The 26,609-nt window shown below is 37.4% G+C and overlaps 1 protein-coding gene across 1 annotated transcript in view; it reads right to left on the bottom strand.

Moving 5' to 3' along the window:
- The window catches only part of PAPPA2 (pappalysin 2), a 333,922-nt gene that overhangs the window by 123,307 nt on the left and 184,006 nt on the right, over positions 1-26,609 (bottom strand). The gene's annotated exons all lie outside the window — the stretch shown is intronic.

Here is a 26,609-nt window from a genome sequence, read left to right on the forward strand (position 1 = left end):
GTGGGCTGCCGTTTATGGGGTCGCACAGAGTCGGACACGACTGAAGCAACTTAGCATCTCCTTTGTTGCTGCTGTTTAGTTGCTAAGTCACATCTGACTCTTTTGCAACCCCATGGACTGCTGCCCGCCAGTTCCTCTATCCATGGGATTTCCCAGGCAAGAATACTGGAGTCAGTAGCCATTTTCTTCTCCAGGGGATTCTTCCTGACCCAGGGATCGAACTTATGTCTCCTGTGTTGGCAGGTGGATTCTTTACCACTGAGCCACTGGGGAAACCCTCCCTGTCTCCCCCTTAAAATTGTTATCAGAGCCTCTCACTTGGCATTTCAACTATGACACAGGAGAAAGGTCACTGCAGAGTCTGTTGCTTCAGAAACTAGATGCTGCCAAACTTCTTATTCTTATTCTTCTGGTGCCCCAAGCACAACATTTATCCTATCCACGGCTGGAAAATAAGCCAGCGCTGAAAATTCACAGGAAAATTCAGTTATCTGTAAGAAATATTCTAGATGGCTAGACTAATTAACAATGAAGCAGTCTTGTCCCTAAAAATTCTTTAAAATAAAACATTTCGGAGATTGGGGAATGACCTAAAGAACTTATCTTCCATTATCTGATGCTGCAATTCTACTTCTGTCTTATTCCCTAGAGCTCAATGTTGCTCTTAACACTAAGATATTGAGAGTCATCTCCCATCTTCCCCGGTGTTGCATGGTTGCTGCTTTATTAGAATCTAGGGCTAGAACATACATCAGTCTGTATGTATTTCTCTAGCTCTGTATCAGGTTCTGAAAGGGATGTGCTGTGCTATGCTTAGTCTCTCACTTGTATCTGACTCTTTGCAACCCTATGGACTCTAGCCCCCCAGGCTCCTCTGTCCATGGGAATTCTCCAGGCAAGAATACTGGAATGGGTTGCCATGCCCTCCTCCAGGGGATCTTCTCAATCCAAAGATCGAACTCAGGTGTCCCACATTGCAGGTGGATTATTTACTGTCTGAGCCATGAAGCCCAAGAATACTGGAGTGGGTAGCCTTGTCCTTCTCCAGGGGATCTTGTGGACCCAGGAATTGAACTGGGCTCTCCTGCATTGCAGGCAGATTCTTTACCAGCTGAGGTACCAGGGAAGCCTTCTGAAAGGGATAGAGCCCCCCAAACACTGTCCTCAGTGTCAGAGCAGGGTATGACATCTAAAGGCAGAGGGCTTTTCTTAAAAGGGGGAGCATGAGAGTCAAACCTGTTTTCTATTTTAACGACAATTTTTCCTTGTCCACAGACCTACTCTCCCTGAGCCTTGGTGGTATGTTTATAGAGTGTCCATTTGCACTGCTGGCTTAATTAGGGTGATTTTATGATTTTCAGTGGTCAGTGTAGCACAACTCTCCCTTCTTGTTCTCCACCTTTGAGGGAAAGACCAGCCACGCTCTATTTTTTTACAGTGTCATTTCCACCCCCCCCCCACCCGCCCCCCGCCACCTTTTCATTTCCCCTCTTTGAAGTAGTAAATATTTCTTTATAACTTAAAAAACTTCCAGACCCATAGGTTATGGCTTGCAATACGAGGTCCTTTGTTCCTTGCTAGATGAGGGCTAGACATGAAACACCACCATAAGTTAACCAGGAGCCTAATGCAAAGCCCTCAACTCCAGCCCCCAGACAACATCAAAGTCCCCCGGGAATGCCCACAACCTCTTCCTTTTCATATACCACAAAAGAGACCCACGTACTGGAAGAAAGCTCTGGGTTATTTCCTGAGCCAGGAACAAACAGAGCCCAAAGAAGTACCTGGTGGCTTTACCTGAATAGGTCTCAGGAAGAGTGGGGTGGCTTCAGTGAGGAACAGGAGGGCTTAGTTTTCCCACTTTCTGTTGGGTCCCCAAATAGACACCACCCACCTGAAACTAATTAGTAGGCCTTATGCTGTGGATTTCTCTGTCTTGAGGGCTTGTGCCCAAAACCTCTGACTCATCTTGCATCGCCTTGCTCTAAGGGTCTTTGAATCCCAAACCACTTTGAACTTTAAAGCCTGTTCCTGTGGCAGTGGCAGTGTCTCTGTGCCTTGATTTGTGATTTGTGGGAAGTGGTTATGCCAGGATTTCCCGGCCATGGCTTTAGTAGGAAAACCACAAGTAAGACACTGGCAGAGGAAAGTCTGATCACGATACAGGATGCCGAGTCTTGGGCATTTCCTCTCACAGTGACACAACGGAGGTAGCCACACTTCATTCTCATCTGAATACCGAATATGCCCCCACAGGAGCAACTCAGTGCAAAGAAGTAGAACTCTGTCGTATAATTATTGGAACCTCAAACCAGAGACCGGTTCAAGTCTGCACAATGAATGCTAACCACGGTAAAGGGAATCTAGTAAGGGCACCATTCTGAAGGGAGGGATGGCCAGGCCGAACCCTGGGTTTAACTCTTAGCCCATCTTTATTATTATTGTTTAGTCGCTCAGTCATGTCTGACTCTTTTGGGACCCTGTGGACTATATATAGCCTGCCAGGCTCCTCTGTCCATGGGATTTCCCAGGCAAGGACACTTGAGTGGATTGCCATTTCCTTCTTAGGGGGATCTTCCCGACCTAGAGATAGAACCCACGTCTCCTGCATTGGCAGGTAGATTCTTTACCACTGTGCCACCTGGAATAGTCCTAGCCCTATCTTTACTAGCTGGGTAAACTAAATTTGACAATCCATTTCTTCTTTCTGAGCCTAGGGTTCTTCTTTTCCACACCTGAGGAGCCGACATACTACCCATCTCACTTGGCTACTATGAGGATGAAATGAAATCATGTGAAAACACAAAGATAATGCCTACAATCTAGTAAAGACTCAATGCTCAAGAATTTTTATTTCCAAAAAGGAATATTTTTTTAAAAATTCTGTTTACACTTCAGGAAGATCAGGATAAAGAAGAAACATTTAAATAAACACACAACTATGTATTTTTGGTATATAGAGAATTATGCTTTTCTGAAATTTATAGGCTAAAGAATCTCACATATGTTGTTTTAAAATGGTACTTGTAGATGTGAATTGGTACTGCAGGTTCTGCTTCTATAGAAACTGGCAATATTTGAGGCTCTTGGTATAGAATGCATCTCTACTTTATATATAGAATCTATGAAAAATACATTTTGTATATATAACTTTTAATAGAGATTTTAAAAAATTCAGTTCAATATGTGTTTATTAAAAATCTACTTTTGCTGTACATATAAATAAGGACATTTCTAGAATTGACAGTATAATTAGAATACTAAAATGCATTCTTTATTTGAAAAAACATTATATTTTTCAAAGCTGCTCTTTCTATAGCCAAGTTGCATCTATTTAAATTTATATAACAGTCTAGGCTATTTTTACTTTATATGAAATAAACAATGAATTTTGTGCTCTTAAACAAAAGTAGGTAGTGGCTAGAGCAGAAAATCTGGCAACACAAAATCCTGCTTATTCTCACCTCATGCCACCATGGTCACTACATAAGTAAGACATTCCTCTAATCACCACACCAAATACACAATGCGAACAGCTGCCCTCTTCTAGACAAAATACACTAGAGGCAACTAATTGGGGACTACGCAAATCTGAAATGAGCACCAGGCATGCCCCAAGAGAAGAGTCCAGGATGCTAAGAGGTCAAGGGAATTGTTAACTTTATTTGTAATATTTTACTGCTTGTTTTAACAAGAAAATTGCATTTATGTATTACAGGGCAATATAAAATTAATTTGAACGTGACTTTTAGGAAGAAGACAAACTATAGTTAGATATCAAAACAAGGCAAGATCTTTTAGAAAAGCAATTGATTCTCAGAGAGAACTGAGAAATGGCTTAAAGATAGAATGATAGCCAGTAAAATTAGCTCAGTGAATCTCTAGCAAAATACTTTGAAACAGAGAGAGTATGTATTACATAGATAATAGGCAGATAGATAGATAGAAACTGACTGACAGAAAGAAATGGAAAACCAGTCCCATGCACTCAGTTGCTTTCTATCCAAAGTCTGCACATTAACTGCTGGATCTGACTTCTGGCCACTGCTAAAGGGTAAGACTGAAAGAATGCTTCCCTGGTGTAGAACTTTTTTGGGCTTAAGAAATCCCTCTTCAGTCTGCCTGCTGGGTACAAACACACTTAATTGACTCCTAAACCAAGCATCTTGACGTTCAGGTCATCCTTTGTGGTGGTCCCTGGACAGCAAACCCTGAAAGTATACCACAAACTTGAAAAGAATCTTCTCTGAGGTTTTAAAATGTTTTTGGTTAGTTACTGAGATGTTATTTTTTTCTGTGTGCCTTTGCATTTTCATTCATCTATGGCACTTCCTGATTTCAAAGAGAGAGAGGGATTTCAGAGAGAAAGGGAAGGCCCTTGAACGGGAGAAAGTGGGCACATACTACTTTCTGTTTCTAAGTACTTTACAGCTCCCCAACATGCTTTACTGGAGCCTCCATTAAGCTCATTAGGTTTTTGTTCCTATTTGAGACACTATTTTTTTTTTTTTTTACTATAATATCCTTAGGATACAAAGATTATATTATAGAAGTGGAAGGTAGGATTTTGAGAGCTTAAGTGACTTTCTCCAACGTGAATGTTAGACAGTTAGGAATTTGGGTTTTCTGTATTATTTTGACTGCCTAAGGGTTCGTATTTTTGGTGAGCAGAAAATCACAAAGTTCTTAGAAAACTTGTTGACATGTGTGCCCTCTCTCTCCACAAAAAGTGAAGTCACATAAATACTTAGGTGTAAAAACATGATACTATTTCAGGGAGCTAAGAGAGCCCTTTGAAAGCCATTCACAGTTCAAGTAGGGTCAATAGAAATTAGATTAAGAATGCTTACACTGTTGGTGGAACCATATGCCTTTTTTTTATAGGTGAAAAATTATCAAATACTGGCAATTTTATATGGTTTACTCTAATAATATTACTGTCTATGTAGACTTCAGAAATTTGAGAATGGAGAGACTAACTCTGAAACCTTCAAGGTATCTAACCTGAAGTCCAAATCGAACAGATGAAGGGAAGGTGAGAGGCAACTAGCGTCTTGCCTCTGAGCTTGAGATCTCTTGGTGGCCTCTCTACCTGAGGGCGTGGGTCAAAATGTGGGAGGAGTTTTCAGCAGAGTTTGACTTCCTTCTGGTGCCCAGACCCCTGTCTCTCTGGATATTGCTTAAAGTCCAGTTGATTTCTAGCATTATCCCATCATCATACAAGTAAGGTTATAAATATCATGAGCTTATGTAGTTCTTTTTTCAGAAGAGTGAGGTCACCTTGTAAATTTTATGAAATGAAGAAATCTCCATTATGACCTCAATTATCCAGGAGGAGGCATATGCCAGAGTGTGATTTGGCAGGTCAGTGGAAGGGCTCAGACCAAAATCAATTTATTGCTTAGTTCCTTCTAATAGCATCTCCTCAGCTGTGATTTTAGATACCAGAACTAAGTCTTCAGAAACTTTGTGTTAGAAGAACTTGTGAGACTCAGAGGGGGATCATAAAGGCAAAAATCAAATCTGTAGAGAATACTGTGGTGTGCCACCAAAATCCCCTGCTTCATGACTGAGCATTCAGCTCCCATCAAGTCTCTGCCTTCAGAGAAAGAAAGCCTCCAAAAGGTCATGCCACTTCCCTGGAGTAGGGGGAGAGGAGAACCCCATGTCTAAAGACCTTTTGATAGGATTGTGTGGTACAAAGTGGGACAACTCTGAAGGGCCATCCTAGCTCCCTGTGGGATGCTGAAACCTTTGTGTAAATGTTTCACAGTCCTACTCCTCTCTCTGCCAACTCCTGGATCTTTCATTCTCCCCTAGGTATTGATCCCAAAGAAAGTTCTTAATAAACTTTCCGTGCAAATCTTTATCTCATAGTCTGAATCCTGGGGAAACTCCACTTAAGACAAAATCTGAGAATGTGAAAACATATTAAGAAATATTGATAATGAAGGGTCTCTTGGGAACTAGACTGCGTAAGTGAGGGGATGAGGGATTCACTGTGGAGCCAAGAAATCTTTCCTTCTGATTAAAAGAAAATTGCTATTCCAAGTATTTATGAAACTTAGAGTTTGCCAAGTTGTCATATCTAAGGCCTGCAAAAGTTTCCATGTAAAATCAATCAAGTTGTGTTAGTAGCAATCAGATAGGAAAATGGAAAATGAGTCCTTTATCTCTGGGGCTAAACTGCTTAGCCAAGGAGAGATGAAATTCTTCTTTCAATGCATTAGGCTAATCTTTGACGGAAGTGAAAATTATATATGCATAGTCATATTTGCTTTTTTAGGATTCCCAGGGACTGTAGGAATTCACCTAGGTTAATTTTCCAAGGAGAAAATTTTATTTTGGAAAGCAAGAACTTTTCAGAAGTTAAATCATGTACATAGAAATAATCCCAATATATATATTAGAAAATTTTCTTCCCTCTTAAAAACAGGATCCTGTACTTAAGTGAATTTTCATAATTGGAGGCAGCATTTTGAACATCAGTTATTTTACTGATGAAATAATAACCCTGTAGAGCTCCTTTAACCTTACAAATCACCTGAGAATCGTGTTAAAATAAAGATTCTGATCTAATACAGCTGAGATTTGTATTTCTACCTAACTCGCAGGTGACACTGATGCTTTTGGAAGCCAATCAGGTTTTAAGTAGCAAAACTCTAAAGGAATCAACAGATATGATTATCTTTGTCCTTATCACCTAATAGCCTAAGACTATAATTACTTGATTGATCATACTTATTTATTATCTTTTCTAAAATTCACCATCAAGCTTGAAATACAACCAGAGCTGAAAGGAATCACCTAGCCCAAACACCTCATTTTAATTCAAAGAAAAATGATGCCAAAGAAGGATATATGATTATATAAGGTCATGACTGATAAATGGTAAAAACAGAGCTTACAATATTCCTCTGAGCATACATTTTTGTCAGTTTCTAAATCCCTGACTAATTTGTTTCACCTTTCCCATAAAAGATTAAAATTCAGATAACTAATATTTTTAGAAATTTATATTAAGTTAATAGATTCTGACAAAAGACCTTGCCAACTTTTCTACAAATAAAGTCAAAGAAGTTGTGGCTAGACTAGGTAACTTCTACACATGATTTTTTTTCTTTTTTTGCTAAATTATGATATCTGGACAGTTTTCTGGATGGTTATAGTTTTCTGGATGAATCTTTGAATAGAGGCCTACCTTCCAGTTCATGAAATAAAAAAAAAAAGAATTGTCAGATCTAGCAAAACAAAAACAGAACACCATATAAACTTAAATGTCAGAGAAAAAATATTTAGTATAAGTATGCCTTGACTATAGCCTCTGACTGTAATAGATACAGAAAACCTGTAATAGATACAAAAAAGGTAATGAAAAAGGAAACTAAGCATATCATTCTTAAAAGTCATCAAGCCACAAAGGAAGCAAGAGAAGAACTAGTAAAAAGAGAAACTACAAAACAGCAAGAAAACAATTAACAAAATATCAGAAGGTACATACTTATCAATTACTTTAAAAGTAAATAAGTTCAGGGGGAGGAGCCAAGATGGCAGAGGAGTAGGACGGGGAGAACACTTTCTCCCCCACAAATTCATCAAAAGAGCATTTAAACGTCGAGTAAATTCCACAAAACAACTTCTGAATGCCGGCAGAGGACATCAGGCACCCAGAAAAGCAACCCAACTCTTCGAAAGGAGGTAGGAAAAAATATAAAAGACAAAAAAAGAGACAAAAGAGGGAGGGACGGAGTTCCGTCCCGGAAAGGGAGTCTTAAAAAGAGAGAAGTTTCCAAACACCAGGAAACCCTCTCATTGCCGAATCTGTGCCGAGCTTTGGAAGCACAGAGGGCAACATAAAAGGGAGAAAAAAAACAAATAAACAATTAAAAATCGCAGATTGTGAGCCCTACGGTAACTCCCCCAGTGGAGAAGCAGCGCAGATGCTGCACACAGCATTAGCAAGCGGGGGCTGGGCAGGGAAGTGCGGAGTGGGCCGTGTCCCTTAGAGTAAGAATCGGGCCGAATGTCCTGAGTGCTATCTGAGCGAAATAATTTGGGCTAGCAAACCAGACTGTGGGATATCTACCACGCGAAAAGCCAGCCCTAACCTAAGACACCGCCAGGCCCGCGCACAGAACAAAGGACTGAACAGATATAGCCCGCTGCAGACCTTCCCCTCCGGTGACAGGCAGCCAGAGCCGGAAGGGGGCAATCGCAGCCCCAGAGAGACACTATCTATAAAACTGTAAGCAGGCTTCTTTGCTAACTAAAACTTCTTGGGGGTCTGGAGGGTCAACATCTGCCTGAGAAGGTGCGCCTGTTTTACACCCAAATAACCGAGTGGTGGGGAGGCGATAAGTCGCAGCATTGGCGCTCGCCAAACACCTCATCACCTGAGCTGCTCGGATCTGGGAAGAGCACAAAACGCAGGCCCAACCGAGTCTGCGCCTCTGAGGACTACCCCGAGTGCCTGAACCTGAGCGGCTTGGACCTGGGAGCTCAGCCCAGGGCCGGCCTCTGATTGTTCCCAGCGGAACAGCCTAGAGCCCAAGCAGTGTGGGCAGGGAGGCTACACGCGCTGTGAGCGGGGGCAGACCCAGTGTGGCTGAGGCACTGCGAGCGCACGCCAGTGTTATCTGTTTGCAGCATCCCTCCCTCCCTCCCCACAGCGCGGCTGCACAAGTGAGCCTAAATAAAATAAAAAAAAAAAAGTGTCCTCCACCGTCCCCTTTGTGTCAGGGCGGGAACCAGACATTGAAGAGACCAGCAAACAGAAGAAGCTATAACAGAGGGAAACACCTTGGAAGCTACAGGCCATAGATTAAAACCCTGTGGTTATTACGGACTACATAGGAAGGGGCCTATAGATCTTGAGAAATATAAGTCGGACCAAGGAACTAGCCAAAAATGAACTGAACCCATAATACTCACAACAAAACCAGAGAAAGACCTAGATATATTTTTACTGTTTTTACGATCAATCTTTCTTTCTTTCTTTTTTTTTCATTAAATTTAAAAAAAAAAAATTTTAAGTCCTCTATTGTCCTTTAATTTTCACTTTTATAACTATTACTTTGCAAAAAAAAAAAAAAGACCCTATTTTTTTTTTCTTCTTCAGCAAACTTCATATATATATTTTATAATTTTTAACTGTGTTTTTTTTTCTTTTTCTTCTTTTCTTTAACATTGTATTTTTGAAATTCCAAACCCTACTCTAGATTTTTAATTTTAGCCTTTTGGTATATGTTATCAATTTTGTACCCATAGTTTTTTTCATAATTTCTGTGACTTTTTTTTTCCCTCTGTTTCTTTCTCTTCTTCTTTTATATAACATCGTATATCTGCAATTCCAAACTCTACTCAAGATTTTTAATTTATGCTTTTTGGTATTTGATATCAATTTTCTACCTGTATTTTCTTTATAATTTTTGCGACATTGTTTTTGTTGGTTTGTTTGTTTTCTCTCTTTATTTTTCTTCTTCTTCTTTTTTTTTTAACATTGTATTTTTGAAATTCCAAACTCTACTCTAGATTTTTAATTTTTGCTTTTTGGTATTAGTTATCAATTTTGTACCTGTAGTTTCTTTATAATTTTCGTGACCTTGTTTGTTTTTCTTTGTTCGTTTTTTCTCTCTTTCTTTTCCTTCTTCTTTTCTTTAACATCGTATTTTTGAAATTCCAAACTCTACTCTAGATTTTTAGTTTTAGCCTTTTGGTATATGTTATCAATTTTGTACCTATAGTTTTTTTTTTTTATAATTTCTGTGACTTTTTTTTCTTTTCTTTTTTTTCCCTCTGTTTCTTTCTCTTCTTCTTTTATATAACATCGTATATCTGCAGTTCCAAACTCTACTCAAGATTTTTTAATTTATGCTTTTTGGTATTTGATATCAATTTTGTACCTGTATTTTTCTTTATAATTTTTGCGACATTGTTTTTGTTGGTTTGTTTGTTTTCTCTCTTTATTTTTCTTCTTCTTCTTTTTTTTTTAACATTGTATTTTTGAAATTCCAAACTCTACTCTAGATTTTTAATTTTTGCTTTTTGGTATTAGTTATCAATTTTGTACCTATAGTTTCTTTATAATTTTCGCAACCTTGTTTGTTTTTCTTTGTTCATTTTCTCTCTCTTTCTTTTTCTTCTTCTTTTCATTAACATCGCATTTTTGAAATTCCAAACTCTACTCTAGATTTTTAATTTTTGCTTTTATGTATTTGTTACCAATTTTGTACCTTTAAGAACCCAATCTTCAGGACCCATTTTTCACTAGGGAACGAGATTACTGGCTTGACTGCTCTCTCTCCCTTTGGACTCTCCGTTTTCTCCACCAGGTCGCCTGTATCTCCTCCCTAACCCCTCTCTACTCTACCCAACTCTGTGAATTTCTGTGTGTTCCAGACGGTGGAGAACACTTAGGGAACTGATTACTGGCTGGATCTGTCTCCCTCCTTTTCATTTCCCCCTTTTATCCTTCTGGCCACCTCTGTCTCCTGCCTCCTTCTTCTCTTCTCTGTATAACTCCGTGAACATCTCTGAGCAGTCCAGTTGTGGAGTGCACATAAGGAAGTGACTACTGGCTAGCCCACTCTCTCCACTATTGATTCCACCTCATCTCATTTGGGTCACCTCTAACTCCCTCCTCCCTCTTCTCTTCTCCATGTAACGCTGTGAACCTCTCTGAGTGACCCTCACAGTAGAGAAACTTTTCATCTTTAATGTAGATGTTTTATCAATGGTGCTGTATAGAAGAAGTTTTGAAACTACTGTAAAAATAAGACCGATAACTGGAAGTAGGAGGCTTAACTCCAAACCCTGACTCCAGGGAACTCCTGACTCCAAGGAACATTAATTGACAGGAGCTCATCAAACGCCTCCATACTGACACTGAAGCCAAGCACCACACAAGGGCCAACAAGTTCCAGGGCAAGACATACCAAGCAAACTCTCCAGCAACAAAAGAACACAGCCCTGAGCTTCAAGATACAGGCTGCCCAAAGTCACCCCAAAACCACAGACATCTCATAACTCATTATTGGACATTTCATTACACTCCAGAGAGAAGAAATACAGCTCCATCCACCAGAACATCGACACAAGCTTCCCTAACTAGGAAACCTTGACAAGCCACCTGTACAAACCCACACACAGCGAGGAAATGCCACAATAAAGAGAACTCCACAAACTGCCAGAATACAGAAAGGACACCCCAAACTCAGCAATTTAAACAAGAAGAAGAGACAGAGGAATACCCAGCAGATAAAGGAACAGGATAAATGCCCACCAAACCAAACAAAAGAGGAAGAGATAGGGAATCTACCTGATAAAGAATTCCGAATAATGATAGTGAAATTGATCCAAAATCTTGAAATTAAAATGGAATCACAGATAAATAGCCTGGAGGCAAGGATTGAGAAGATGCAAGAAAGGTTTAACAAGGACTTAGAAGAAATAAAAAAGAGTCAATATATAATGAATAATGCAATAAGTGAAATTAAAAACACTCTGGAGGCAACAAATAGTAGAATAACAGAGGCAGAAGACAGGATTAGTGAATTAGAAGATAGAATGGTAGAAATAAATGAATCAGAGAGGATAAAAGAAAAACGAATTAGAAGAAATGAGGACAATCTCAGAGACCTCCAGGACAATATTAAACACTACAACATTCGAATCATAGGGGTCCCAGAAGAAGAAGACAAAAAGAAAGACCATGAGAAAATACTTGAGGAGATAATAGTTGAAAACTTCCCTAAAATGGGGAAGGAAATAATCACCCAAGTCCAAGAAACCCAGAGAGTCCCAAACAGGATAAACCCAAGGCGAAACACCCCAAGACACATATTAATCAAATTAACAAAGATCAAACACAAAGAACAAATATTAAAAGCAGCAAGGGAAAAACAACAAATAAAACACAAGGGAATACCCATAAGGATAACAGCTGATCTTTCAATAGAAACTCTTCAAGCCAGGAGGGAATGGCAAAACATACTTAAAATGATGAAAGAAAATAACCTACAGCCCAGATTATTGTACCCAGCAAGGATCTCATTCAAGTATGAAGGAGAAATCAAAAGCTTTTCAGACAAGCAAAAGCTGAGAGAATTCTGCACCACCAAACCAGCTCTCCAACAAATACTAAAGGATATTCTCTAGACAGGAAACACAAAAACGGTGTATAAATTCGAACCCAAAACAATAAAGTAAATGACAACGGGATCATACTTATCAGTAATTACCTTAAACATAAATGGGTTGAATGCCCCAACCAAAAGACAAAGACTGGCTGAATGGATACAAAAACAAGACCCCTACATATGTTGTCTACAAGAGACCCACCTCAAAACAGGGGACACATACAGACTGAAAGTGAAGGGCTGGAAAAAGATTTTCCATGCAAATAGGGACCAAAAGAAAGCAGGAGTAGCAATACTCATATCAGATAAAATAGACTTTAAAACAAAGACTGTGAAAAGAGACAAAGATGGTCACTACATAATGATCAAAGGATCAATCCAAGAAGAAGATATAACAATTATAAATATATATGCACCCAACACAGGAGCACCGCAGTATGTAAGACAAATGCTAACAAGTATGAAAGGAGAAATTAACAATAACACAATAATAGTGGGAGACTTTAATACCCCACTCACACCTATGGATAGATCAACTAAACAGAAAATTAACAAGGAAACACAAACTTTAAACGATACAATAGACCAGTTAGACCTAATTGATATCTATAGGACATTTCATCCCAAAACAATGAATTTCACCTTCTTCTCAAGCGCACATGGAACCTTCTCCAGGATAGATCACATCCTGGGCCATAAAGCTAGCCTTGGTAAATTCAAAAAAATAGAAATCATTCCAAGCATCTTTTCTGACCACAATGCAGTAAGATTAGATTTCAATTACAAGAGAAAAACTATTAAAAATTCCAACATATGGAGGCTGAACAACACGCTGCTGAATAACCAACAAATCACAGAAGAAATCAAAAAAGAAATCAAAATTTGCATAGAAACGAATGAAAATGAAAACACAACAACCCAAAACCTGTGGGACACGGTAAAAGCAGTCCTAAGGGGAAAGTTCATAGCAATACAGGCACACCTCAAGAAACAAGAAAAAAGTCAAATAAATAACCTAACTCTACACCTAAAGCAACTAGAAAAGGAAGAAATGAAGAACCCCAGGGTTAGTAGAAGGAAAGAAATCTTAAAACTTAGAGCAGAAATAAATGCAAAAGAAACAAAAGAGATCATAGCAAAAATCAACAAAACCAAAAGCTGGTTTTTTGAAAGGATAAATAAAATTGACAAACCATTAGCCAGACTCATCAAGAAACAAAGGGAGAAAAGTCAAATCAATAAAATTAGAAATGAAAATGGAGAGATCACAACAGACAACACAGAAATACAAAGGATCATAAGAGACTACTATCAACAATTATATGCCAATAAAATGGACAACGAGGAAGAAATGGACAAATTCTTAGAAAAGTACAACTTTCCAAAACTCGATCAGGAAGAAATAGAAAATCTTAACAGACCCATCACAAGCACGGAAATTGAAACTGTAATCAAAAATCTTCCAGCAAACAAAAGCCCAGGTCCAGATGGCTTCACAGCTGAATTCTACCAAAAATTTAGAGAACAGCTAACACCTATCCTGCTCAAACTCTTCCAGAAAATTGCAGAGGATGGTAAACTTCCAAACTCATTCTATGAGGCCACCATCACCCTAATACCAAAACCTGACAAAGATCCCACAAAAAAAGAAAACTACAGGCCAATATCACTGATGAACATAGATGCAAAAATCCTTAACACAATTCTAGCAATCAGAATCCAACAACACATTAAAAAGATCATACACCATGACCAAGTGGGCTTTATCCCAGGGATGCAAGGATTCTTCAATATCTGCAAATCAATCAATGTAATACACCACATTAACAAATTGAAAAATAAAAACCATATGATTATCTCAATAGATGCAGAGAAAGCCTTTGACAAAATTCAACATCCATTTATGATCAAAACTCTCCAGAAAGCAAGAATAGAAGGAACATACTTCAACATAATAAAAGCTATATATGACAAACCCACAGCAAACATTATCCTCAATGGTGAAAAATTGAAAGCATTTCCTCTAAAGTCAGGAACAAGACAAGGGTGCCCACTTTCACCATTACTATTCAACATAGTTTTGGAAGTTTTGGCCACAGCAATCAGAACAGAAAAAGAAATAAAAGGAATCCAAATTGGAAAAGAAGAAGTAAAGCTCTCACTGTTTGCAGATGACATGATCCTCTACATAGAAAACCCTAAAGACTCCGCCAGAAAATTACTAGAACTAATCAATGACTATAGTAAAGTTGCAGGATATAAAATCAACACACAGAAATCACTTGCATTCCTATACACTAATAATGAGAAAACAGAAAGAGAAATTAAGGAAACAATTCCATTCACCATTGCAACGGAAAGAATAAAATACTTAGGAATATATCTACCTAAAGAAACTAAAGACCTATATATAGAAAACTATAAAACACTGGTGAAAGAAATCAAAGAGGACACTAACAGATGGAGAAATATACCATGTTCATGGATTGGAAGAATCAATATAGTGAAAATGAGTATACTACCCAAAGCAATCTATAGATTCAATGCAATCCCTATCAAGCTACCAAGAGCATTCTTCACAGAGCTAGAACAAATAATTTCACAATTTGTATGGAAATACAAAAAACCTCGAATAGCCAAAGCAATCTTGAGAAAGAAGAATGGAACTGGAGGAATCAACCTACCTGACTTCAGGCTCTACTACAAAGCCACAGTCATCAAGACAGTATGGTACTGGCACAAAGACAGAAATATAGATCAATGGAACAAAATAGAAAGCCCAGAGATAAATCCACACACATATGGACACCTTATCTTTGACAAAGGAGGCAAGAATATACAATGGATTAAAGACAATCTCTTTAACAAGTGGTGCTGGGAAATCTGGTCAACCACTTGTAAAAGAATGAAACTAGAACACTTTGTAACACCATACACAAAAATAAACTCAAAATGGATTAAAGATCTCAACGTAAGACCAGAAACTATAAAACTCCTAGAGGAGAACATAGGCAAAACACTCTCTGACATACATCACAGCAGGATCCTCTATGACCCACCTCCCAGAATATTGGAAATAAAAGCAAAAATAAACAAATGGGACCTAATTAACCTTAAAAGCTTCTTCACATCAAAGGAAACTATTAGCAAGGTGAAAAGACAGCCTTCAGAATGGGAGAAGATAATAGCAAATGAAGCAACTGACAAACAACTAATCTCGAGAATATACAAGCAACTCCTACAGCTCAACTCCAGAAAAATAAATGGCCCAATCAAAAAATGGGCCAAAGAACTAAATAGACATTTCTCCAAAGACGACATACAGATGGCTAACAAACACATGAAAAGATGCTCAACATCACTCATTATCAGAGAAATGCAAATCAAAACCACTATGAGGTACCATTTCACACCTGTCAGAATGGCTGCAATCCAAAAGTCTACAAGTAATAAATGCTGGAGAGGGTGTGGAGAAAAGGGAACCTTCTTACACTGTTGGTGGGAATGCAAACTAGTACAGCCACTATGGAGAACAGTGTGGAGATTCCTTAAAAAACTGGAAATAGAACTGCCTTATGATCCAGCAATCCCACTGCTGGGCATACACACTGAGGAAACCAGAAGGGAAAGAGACACGTGTACCCCAATGTTCATCGCAGCACTGTTTATAATAACCAGGACATGGAAGCAACCTAGATGCCCATCAGCAGATGAATGGATAAGAAAGCTGTGGCACATATACACAATGGAGTATTACTCAGCCATTAAAAAGAATACATTTGAATCAGTTCTAATGAGGTGGATGAAACTGGAGCCTATTATACAGAGTGAAGTAAGCCAGAAAGAAAAACACCAATACAGTATACTAACGCATATATATGGAATTTAGAAAGATGGTAACAATAACCCTGTGTATGAGACAGCAAAAGAGACACTGATGTATAGAACAGTCTTATGGACTCTGTGAGAGAAGGAGAGGGTGGGAAGATTTGTGAGAATGGCATTGAAATATGTAAAATATCATGTATGAAACGAGTTGCCAGTCCAGGTTCGATGCACGATACTGGATGCTTGGGGCTGGTGCACTGGGATGACCCAGAGGGATGGAATGGGGAGGGAGGAAGGAGGAGGGTTCAGGATGGGGAACACATGTATACCTGTGGCGGATTCATTTTGATATTTGGCAAAACTAATACAATTATGTAAAGTTTAAAAATAAAATAAAAATAAAAGTAAATAAGTTCAATTCTAAAGCAGTTATAAGAGAGAAGTTCATAGAAATAAATGGCTGCCTCAAAATGTAACAAAAATTTCAGATAAACAACCTAACTTTACACCTAAAGCAACTAGAAAAAGAAGAAAGAACAAAGCCCAAAGACAGTAGAAGGAAGGGATTAAAGTCAGTACAGAAATAAATAATATAGAGAATAGAAAGAAAATAGAAAAAAATCAATAAAACCAAGGGCTGATTTTTTTAAAAGATCAACAAAACTGATAAACCTTTAGTCAGACTTAACAAGAAGAAAAATAGAAAGGGTTCAAATAAAATCATAAATAAAACAGGAAACATTACAACAGGTACCACAGAAATATAAAGGATCAGAAGAGATTACTACAAAAAATTATACACTAGCAAATTAAACAATCCAGAAGAAATGGATAAATTACTAGAAACATACAACTTTCCAAAGCCAAGTAATTAAGAAATAGAAAATCTGAACAGACCAATGACTAGTATGGTGACTGAATCATTAATTTAAAAACTCTCTACAAAAATGTCCAGGATGAGACATCTATACTGGTGAATTCTACCAAACTTTCCAAGAATCAAAGCCAATTAATCTTGAACTCTTCAGAACACAGAAGAGGAGGGAATACTTTCAAACTCATTTCATGAGGCCAGCATTAGCCTGGTACCAAAACCAGACAAGGATACCACAAGAAAAGAAAATTACAGGTTAATATCCCCGATGAATATAAATGGAAAAATCCTTAACAAAATATTAGCAAACCAAATTCAACATTACATTAAGAGTATTATACACCATGACAGAGTGGAACATATTCCAGAGATGAAAGGATAGTTCAGCATTTGCAAATCAACCAACATGATACACCACATTAAGAAAATGAATAAAAACAATATGATGCAGAAAAAACATTTGACAAAATTCAACATACATTTATGATAAAAAAAAACCCTCAAAGTCGGTATCCAGGGAATAAACCTCAACATAATAAAGGCCATATATAACAAATCTACAGCTAACATCATATCAGTAGTGAAAAGCTGAAAACTTCCTCCAAGATCAGGAAAAAGACAAGGATGCCCAATTTTGCCACTTCTATTCAACATAGTATTGGTTATTCTAGCCAGAACATTAGGCAAGAAAAATAAATAATAGGCATCTTAATTTGAAAGGGAGAAGTAAAACTGTCACTATTTGCAGATGATATGATTTTATATATAGAACCTAGAGATACCACCAAAAAACTATTAGAACTAATGTGAATTCAGTGAAGTTGCAGGATACAAAATCAGTACATAGAATTGGTTGCATTCTTAAACACTAAGAAACTATCAGAAAGAAAAATTGAGAAAACTGTTCCATTTCCAATTGCATAAAAAGAATAAAATACCTAGAAATAAATTTAATCAAGGTGGTGAAAGACCTGTACTCTGAAAAAATGCTAGAATGACTATCAAAAAGGTAAGAAGCAGCTAGTATTGACAAAGACGTGGAGAAACGGTAACTCTGCGCACTGTTGATGGGAATGTATATTGGTGCAGCCACTAAGGAACGGAGAAGGCAATGGCACCCCACTCCAGTACTCTTGCCTGGAAAAATCCCATGGATGGAGGAACCTGGAAGGCTGCAGTCCATGGGGTCGCTAGGAGTCGGACACGACTGAGCGACTTCCTTTTCAGTTTTCACTTTCATGCATTGGAGAAGGAAATGGCAACCCACTCCAGTGTTCTTGCCTGGAGAATCCCAGGGACGGGGGAGCCTGGTGGGCTTCCGTCTCTGGGGTCGCACAGAGTTGGACACGACTGAAGCGACTTAGCAGCAGCAGCACTAAGGAAAGTAGTACGGAGTTTCCGCAAAACATTTTGAAAAATAGAACCACCATGTGATCCAGCAATTCCACTTCTGGGTATTTAGCCAAAGAAAATGAAAAGACTAACTCAAAAATATATATGTACCCTCATGTTCACTGTAATGTTACTTACAATAGCCAATATATGGAGACACCCTAAGTGTCTAACAATGGATGAATATATAAAGAAAATGTGGTGTGTGTGTGTATACACATATATTCAGTCATAAAAAACAAGGAGATCTTACCATTGTGACAACATGGACAGAACTTGAGGGCTTTATGCTAAGTAAAATAACAGGGATAGACAAATACCCTCTGATCTCACTTAGATACGGGATTTTTTTTTAAAGGGGAAAAAAGCAAGCTCATAGATACAGAGAACAGATTAGTGTTTGCCAGAGGTGGGGATTAGGGAGTGGACAAAATAGATGAGGAGAGTCAAAATGTATAAACCCTCAGTTATAAAACACAGTCAAGGGGATGTACTGTGCAGCATGGCAACTATGGTTAATAATGTACTACATATTTGAAAGTTGCTAAGAGAGTCAATCTTAAAAGCTCCCATCACAAGAAAAAAAACTGTAACTAAGTATGATGATGGATGTTAACTAGACTCACTCTGGTGATCATTTCCCAATATATACAAATATTGAATCATTATGTTTTATACCTAAAACTAAAATAATCTTGAATATCAGTTATGCCTCAATTAAACAATAAATAATTTGAAAGTAAAGAATAAAAGAAAGAAGAGCAAAGAACACAAATTTTTAAAATAAGAAAAGAGGAAAGGAAAAAGGATTTTGTAAATATTTCTGTATATTAAAAAAAAAAATAATAAGAGTACTGGTAAACACCTTTTGACCAGCTAGGAGAATCTCTAATACATCTCTAATACAGACTGGTCCTTAATTTCTGAATGAATAAAGGCTCACTATTTAAGTACTTCCTAATAAACTGTTGGGCCAAGTGGAAGAGGAGTAAAACTCTAATATTGACAAAACTGGCACAATTAAAGTTGTTATGTTCTGAAAAATCAGGGCTAGAAACAAAATGCTATTAAAATTTTACAACTTCAAAAAGAAATTATGAGGTATAAAAAATACTTAGGACTCGTTGACAATAAAAGAACTATATATCAGTATTTATGGACTACAGTTAAAATAACATCTAGAGGGAAAATTTATGAAACAGTGACAACAAATTATCCAAGTGTCCAACATAATAATCTAAAAAAGAACATCAGAGTAAATACAGAGAAACAGGAAGGGAGGAAATAATAAAAAGAAGGACAGAAATCAGTGATTTGGAGAATAGTAACTAGAATAAAAACAGAAATGAATAAAACTAAAATTTGTTCTTTGAAGAAGTACCAGGCATGTGTAATTAAGAAAACAAGAGAAAAGGAAGGTTCAAAAAATTCCAATATAAAGGGAGTGATAACGATACCTAAACCTAACTATACCTAAAACAGAGTTATTTGTAAATATATTATGAACAACTATCCATATTAAAATTTGAATATGTAGAAGAACTATCTAGTAATCCAAAATTGGAAAAGAAAAATTGAATATATTAATAACAATCAAAAACATTTAAATAGAAATTATAAATTATAAATGTTTCCTCAAAAAAGCCCCAGGCTCAATTGGTGGGTTCTGACAAATTTTGTCAGAACCCCTGTAAAGGTGGGTTCTGACAAATTTTGAAGGAACAGATAATTCTTATTTTATGCAAGTGGTTTCAAAAAATAGAAAAGATGAAAAATTTCCCAAACAATTGTATGAGAGTTGTATATTTTGAACATTCAAAAAAGAAATATATAAACTAATTTCACATATAAATGTAAAAGTAAGAATCCAAGATTAAAAATCAATAAAATCCAAGAGTATGCTTGAATATTATATATAATAAACAAGCAAGTTCACTTCACAAAGGCAAACATGATTTGATATCTTAAAAAAGAAATCCATCAATGTAATTCAACATAATGATGGATCAAAGAAGAGAATCACAAGATCATATTAAACAGTGAAAATCAAGTATTTGATTAAATTCAGCTCATATGTACCAGTATGCTTTTCAAGAAGTGGAAGAAACTATCCAAAGCTTATTATAAAATTGGAAAATAAGTGAATAATGTGAAATAAGTGAATAATATGAAATAAGTGCATCAGATCAGATCAGTCGCTCAGTCATGTCTGACTCTTTGCGACCCCATGAATCGCAGCACGCCAGGCCTCCCTGTCCATCACCAACTCCCGGGGTTCACTGACTCACGTCCATCGAGTCAGTGATGCCATCCAGCCATCTCATCTTGTCGTCCCCTTCTCCTCCTGCCCCCAATCCCTCCCAGCATCAGAGTCTTTTCCAATGAGTCAACTCTTCACATGAGGTGGCCAAAGTACTGGAGTTTCAGCTTTAGCATCATTCCTTCCAAAGAAATCCCAGGGCTGATCTCTTTCAGAATGGACTGGTTGGATCTCCTTGCAGTCCAAGGGACTCTCAAGAGTCTTCTCCAATACCACAGTTCAAAAGCATCAATTCTTTGGTGCTCAGCCTTCTTCACAGTCCAACTCTCACATCCATACATGACCACAGGAAAAACCATAGCCTTGACTAGACGAACCTTTGTTGGCAAAGTAATGTCTCTGCTTTTGAAGATGCTATCTAGGTTGGTCATAACTTTCCCTCCAAGGAGTAAGTGTCTTTTAATTTCATGGCTGCAGTCACCATCTGCAGAGATTTTGGAGCCCCAAAAAATAGTCTGACACTGTTTCCCCATCTATTTCCCATGAAGTGATGGGACCAGATGCCATGATCTTCATTTTCTGAATGTTGAGCTTTAAGCCAACTTTATCACTCTCCACTTTCACTTTCATCAAGAGGGTTTTTAGTTCCTCTTCACATTCTGCCATAAGGGTGGTGTCATCTGCATTTCTGAGGTTATTGATATTTCTCCCGGCAATCTTGATTCCAGCTTGTGCTTCTTCCAGTCCAGCGTTTCTCATGATGTACTCTGCATATAAGTTAAATAAACAGGGTGACCATATACAGCCTTGATGTACTCCTTTTCTTATTTGGAACCAGTCTGTTGTTTCATGTCCAGTTCTAACTGTTGCTTCCTGACGTGCATACAGGTTTCTCAAGAGGCAGATCAGGTGGTCTGGTATTCCCATCTCTTTCAGAATTTTCCACAGTTTATTGTGATCCACACAGTCAAAGGCTTTGGCATAGTCAATAAAGCAGAAATAGATGTTTTTCTGGAAATAGATGTTTTTCCATGATCCAGCGGATGTTGGCAATTTGATCTCTGGTTCCTCTGCCTTTTCTAAAACCAGCTTGAACATCAGGAAGTTCATGGTTCACATATTGCTGAAGCCTGGCTTGGAGAATTTTGAGCATTACTTTACTAGTGTGTGAGTTTGCAATTGTGAGGTAGTTTGAGCATTCTTTGGCATTGCCCTTCTTTGGGATTGGAATGAAAACTGACCTTTTCCAGTCCTGTGGCCACTGCTGAATTTTCCAAATTTGCTGGCATATTGAGTGCAGCACTTTCACAGCATCATCTTTCAGGATTTGAAATAGCTCAACTGGAATTCTATCACCTCCACTAGCTTTGTTCGTAGTGATGCTTTCTAAGGCCCACTTGACTTCACATTCCAGGATGTCTGGATCTAGGTGAGTGATCACACCATCGTGATTATCTTGGTGATGAATATCTTTTTTGTACAGTTCTTCTGTGTATTCTTGCCACCTCTTCTTAATATCTTCTGTTTCTGTTAGGTCCATACCATTTCTGTCCTTTATCGAGCCCATCTTTGCATGAAATGTTCCTTTGGTATCTCTGATTTTCTTGAAGAGATCTCTAGTCTTTCCCATTCTGTTGTTTTCCTCTATTTCTTTGCATTGATCGCTGAAGAAGGCTTTCTTATCTCTTCTTGCTATTCTTTGGAACTCAATTTTGAAAAAGATGTACAAAAATTGGAAAGGGGGAGGATATGCTCCACCAGAAATGTTTTACATAGTAAAAAGTTATAGTAAGAGAAACAGTGTATTGTATTGCTAGTGTAAGGAGTAGAAAAATAGATCAATGGAATAGAACAGAGTGTTTAAAAACTGTCTCTTGAATATTCCAGAAACTAGTATATAGTTAATGTAGTGCCACAAATTATCAGGGTAAGGATTAAAGTTTTAATGGATAGAATTAGAAAAACTGGCTTATTGTATTTAGAAAACAAAATGGGACTCTATTGTATTCTACATATGAAAATGAATTTTAAATATGTTAAAAACTAAATTTTAAGAGGCAAAACTATAAAAAAAATAGATAAGTGAAATAATTTTCAGGTTGTTTTTCTCTTTAGATGTTAATTCAGTTTATGAGAAAATGATTTAAATTTTAAATCTTTTTTTCATGTTTTATATTTCATTTATTTTATATCTCATAAAGTATAAAACTAAAAGTCTAATTGCACTGCTGCTATTTCTAGAGAAAATAAAATAACAGTGATGATACGGGAATTTTTTTATCCTACTTGACTGACTTTTGCTCTTTGTTATTTCCTTTTTATTTTTACTTTGGTTTTTATTTGCTCTTTTTCCAAGTACTTCAGGTGAAAATTGATTATTGATTTTATAATGCTTGAAAAAAGTAGAAGTCTTAAAAAAAAAAAAAGAAAAGAAAAAAGTAGAAGTCTTAGTTACTCAGTTGCATCTGACTCTCTGTGACCCCATGGACCTTACCCTGCCAGGCTCCTCTGTCCATGGAATTCTCCAGGCAAAAATAGTAGATTGCGTAGCCATTCTCTTCTCCAGGGGATCTTCCCAACCCAGGGATTGAACCAGAGTCTTTTGCATTCCAGGCAGATTCTTTACCATCTGAACCACCGGGGAAGCCCTTTATGATGCTTTCCCTCAACCCTAACTACCTCCTCACCCCCCTACTCCCGCCAAACATAGACATTTAAAGCTATAAATTTCCCTTTAACATTGCTTTAATTGCATCCCATAAAATTTGACATATTATTTTCATTCAACTCAAAATATTTTCTAATTTCCCTATAAAGTCTTCTTTGAACTATGGATTATTTGAAAGTGTATAGGAACTGTGACAGAAATGTTTATTGAGGAAGCACAGAGGAGGAAGAAATTAATTACACATACTATGTAGGGTTTGGGAGAGAAATTCAGAAAAGCCTAGGCCTTATAATAGAAGTAATCCTTGAGCTAAATCTTAGAAGATTAGTATGTGTTTTTTGGAAAGCCCAAGTGGAGAAAGCACTTAACCAAGAAGGAAAAACATGAACTCCTTACCTGAAAGGCTATGGAAATATAAAAACTGTGGTGTTTTCTAGCACTGAAAGCAATCTGTTATGACTAAAATTTCTAAATCGTAGAATGTGTATGTGTGTGGGTGGGGAGGGGTATAGAGGGGTGTGGAAGATTAGATGAATGGGGAAATTCCATTTGAAACAAAGCTATCTCTGTCTCTCTATGTCCAATCAATCACCAGGTCCTTTTGAGTCTATTTTACACTTAACTGTATTTGTAGCATAACATTTTGTCTTCTGCGGTAGTTGCGTAAACATGATCGCTGAGGAGTATGTACCTTAAGGGTGAAGATTCATTCCTCATCGAATCCCTCTACAATACAATATTCTGTTCATTTTAGGTAGTGGACTGGAAACTAGAAATACAGCAGAGGTCAGACTCTATAGCCCATGGGCCAAAACTGACCCATTGCCTGTTTTTTATGGTCTGTGAGCTAAGAATGACTTTCGCATTTTGAAATGGTTGAAAAACAATTCAAAGAAAAATAATGTGAATAATGTGAAAATTATATGAAATTGAAATTTTTGTGTTCATAAATATAATTGTATTATAGCACAACCATGCTCATTCATTTCTGTATTGTCTATGCTACTTTCACTCTGTAACAGCAGTGTTAAGTTACTGTGTGTTAAGTCACTTCAGTCATATCTGACTCTGTGCCACCCTATGGACCATAGCCCGCCAGGCTCCTCCATCCATGGGCTTCTCCAGGCAAGAATACTGGAGTTGACTGCCATACCCTCCTCCAGGGGATCTTCCCAACCCAGAAATCAAACCTGCATCTCTTACATCTTCTGCATTGGCAGGTGGGTTCTTTACCGCTAGTGCCCCCTGGGAAGCTATAACTGTGACAGAGACCAAATGGCCCACAAACCCTAAAATATTTGTTACCTGGCTCTTCAAAGAAAATATTTCCCAATTCCTGGTATAGAGGAAAAATCATGGACTTTGGAATAAGCTGGATTTGAATTTGAATTCTCTCTGTACCTCTGCTGTGTTATCCGAAATGCTTAGCATCTCTGAGTTTTCAGATAATCATTTTTAGAATCAGAAAACTCATATCTCTGATAAAAATTTGTATAAGAATTGATAATAAGATATCTGGAAAAGATTAAATCACAATAAATGTGTCACTTTTTATGCTCTTAATGCCTAGTTTTACGGATTCTCATCTTTGAAATCCAATCAATTAAATATACACTACATTGTTGAGGATTCATATGCAGAGTCTGGCTGCTGCTGCTGCTGCTAAGTTGCTTCAGTCGTGTCCGACTCTGTGCAACCCCAGAGACAGAAGCCCACCAGGCTCCCCCGTCCCTGGGATTCTCCAGGCAAGAACACTGGAGTGGGTTGCCATTTCCTTCTCCAATGCATGAAAGTGAAAAGTGAAAGGGAAGTCGCTCAGTCGTGTCCAACTCCCAGTGACCCCATGGACTGCAGCCCACCAGGCTCCTCCGTCCATGGGATTTTCCAGGCAAGAGTACTGGAGTGGGGTGCCATTACCTTCTCCGAGAGCCTGGCTAGTTAAACTCAAAGAAAAGAAGGAAATCATGGTAACAGGCTTTAGGTTTTATGTAGCGAGGGTTTCCAGGCAGTGGTCCATAATTTATAACCAATGTGGAGAACCCTAGTATTTCAGATACTATGACCAACCACCTGATGGCTTCTGTTAGGAATGCTGACCAGTCCAGCCTGAGTGAGGCCATTCTTAACTTTTAATTTTAGAACAGCAATGAAAATAAACACGAACATGTGAGGTTTGCATATGATGATGGGCTCCATGTAAAGCCAAACAACAAGTAATTCACTGGATACTTGCTTTGCAGGTTGCTTCATTGGTTGTCTATATTGCTCAGTGTCAAAGGACTTTCTGAGAAGGATCATGCCTTCTGTTTCTTTCTCTATTCCCTAATGGCACCTAGAGTTTACAATATGCACTTAATAAATCCTGTGAACTAGATCCACAGATATTGTCTTTGAAGAATTTAGAAGAAATCCAACAAAAGAAAAAAGGGAACCTTTTCTTCCAAGTCCACATATGTTTTAACTTGCTTTCTTGCTCATGTCATATGTCCCTGTTTATTCCCAGTGATTATTTACGGGTTTGGCATATCACAGGCACCTAATGAATGTTGATTGAATGATGCAACGTAGTGCAAAGAAATAAGCATGGGATTAGATCGAGAGGCATGAGTCTGAGCTTCAGATTTACCCTTTTATTCTTGGGTGATGTAGGAAAAAGCACTCTGAGTATTTGATTCTGATATCCCCCATCTATAAAACAGGAAAACAACTACTTTGCCAAACTCATAGGACTATTAAGGGGTTCAAATAAAAGTGTGTGTGAGAATGTACATTGTAAACTATGAGTGGCTTTAAAGTGTACTTATTATTGTAAATAATAAAAATAATCTACATTTTATGCTATGTAAGAGATCTCATAATTTTGTCTATTGACCCAAGATGTAAGGAAATAATGATAAGGAAAACTAAAAGGGACAAGTTACCTTAGTAAATATGGACTAAAATGAAAGAAATTTTGTTAGGCAAGTAGCAAGGAAAGATTTTGGAAAGGCATTTTCAAGGCTAATATTTTCCAGTACAGTTGTTTCTCACTGTAATAAATTTGTCTCTGATCCACAGAATACAAATCATATTTGTATATCAAATAAAGATTAAAGTGAGATTAAAGAAATAATGAAGAATCAAAAATCATTCAGTCCTCAAAAGAACTTTGAAAAAACCTTAATCAGATTATTTTTAAAAATCACTTTCTCATTTATTTGGTATTATGTGAATTTGTGAAAACTAAATTTTTTAAATAGCCTTTATATATTAATTTTCAATGATATTAGTTACTTTTTCATTATACAAGTATTATTACTCTTATATCACTTGTAATGAGAACAGAGTGCAAACCTAAAATACATATGGTAGCTAACTATTATACATTAATAAAATTCCAGTTGTAGAGTTTTGCTTCCAATTACAATGAAGTAACATATAGCAAAATACATACTCTTGGTAAGAACAGTT

Source organism: Bubalus bubalis, chromosome 5 (genome assembly GCF_019923935.1).
Source record: "Bubalus bubalis isolate 160015118507 breed Murrah chromosome 5, NDDB_SH_1, whole genome shotgun sequence".
Taxonomy (NCBI): domain Eukaryota; kingdom Metazoa; phylum Chordata; class Mammalia; order Artiodactyla; family Bovidae; genus Bubalus; species Bubalus bubalis.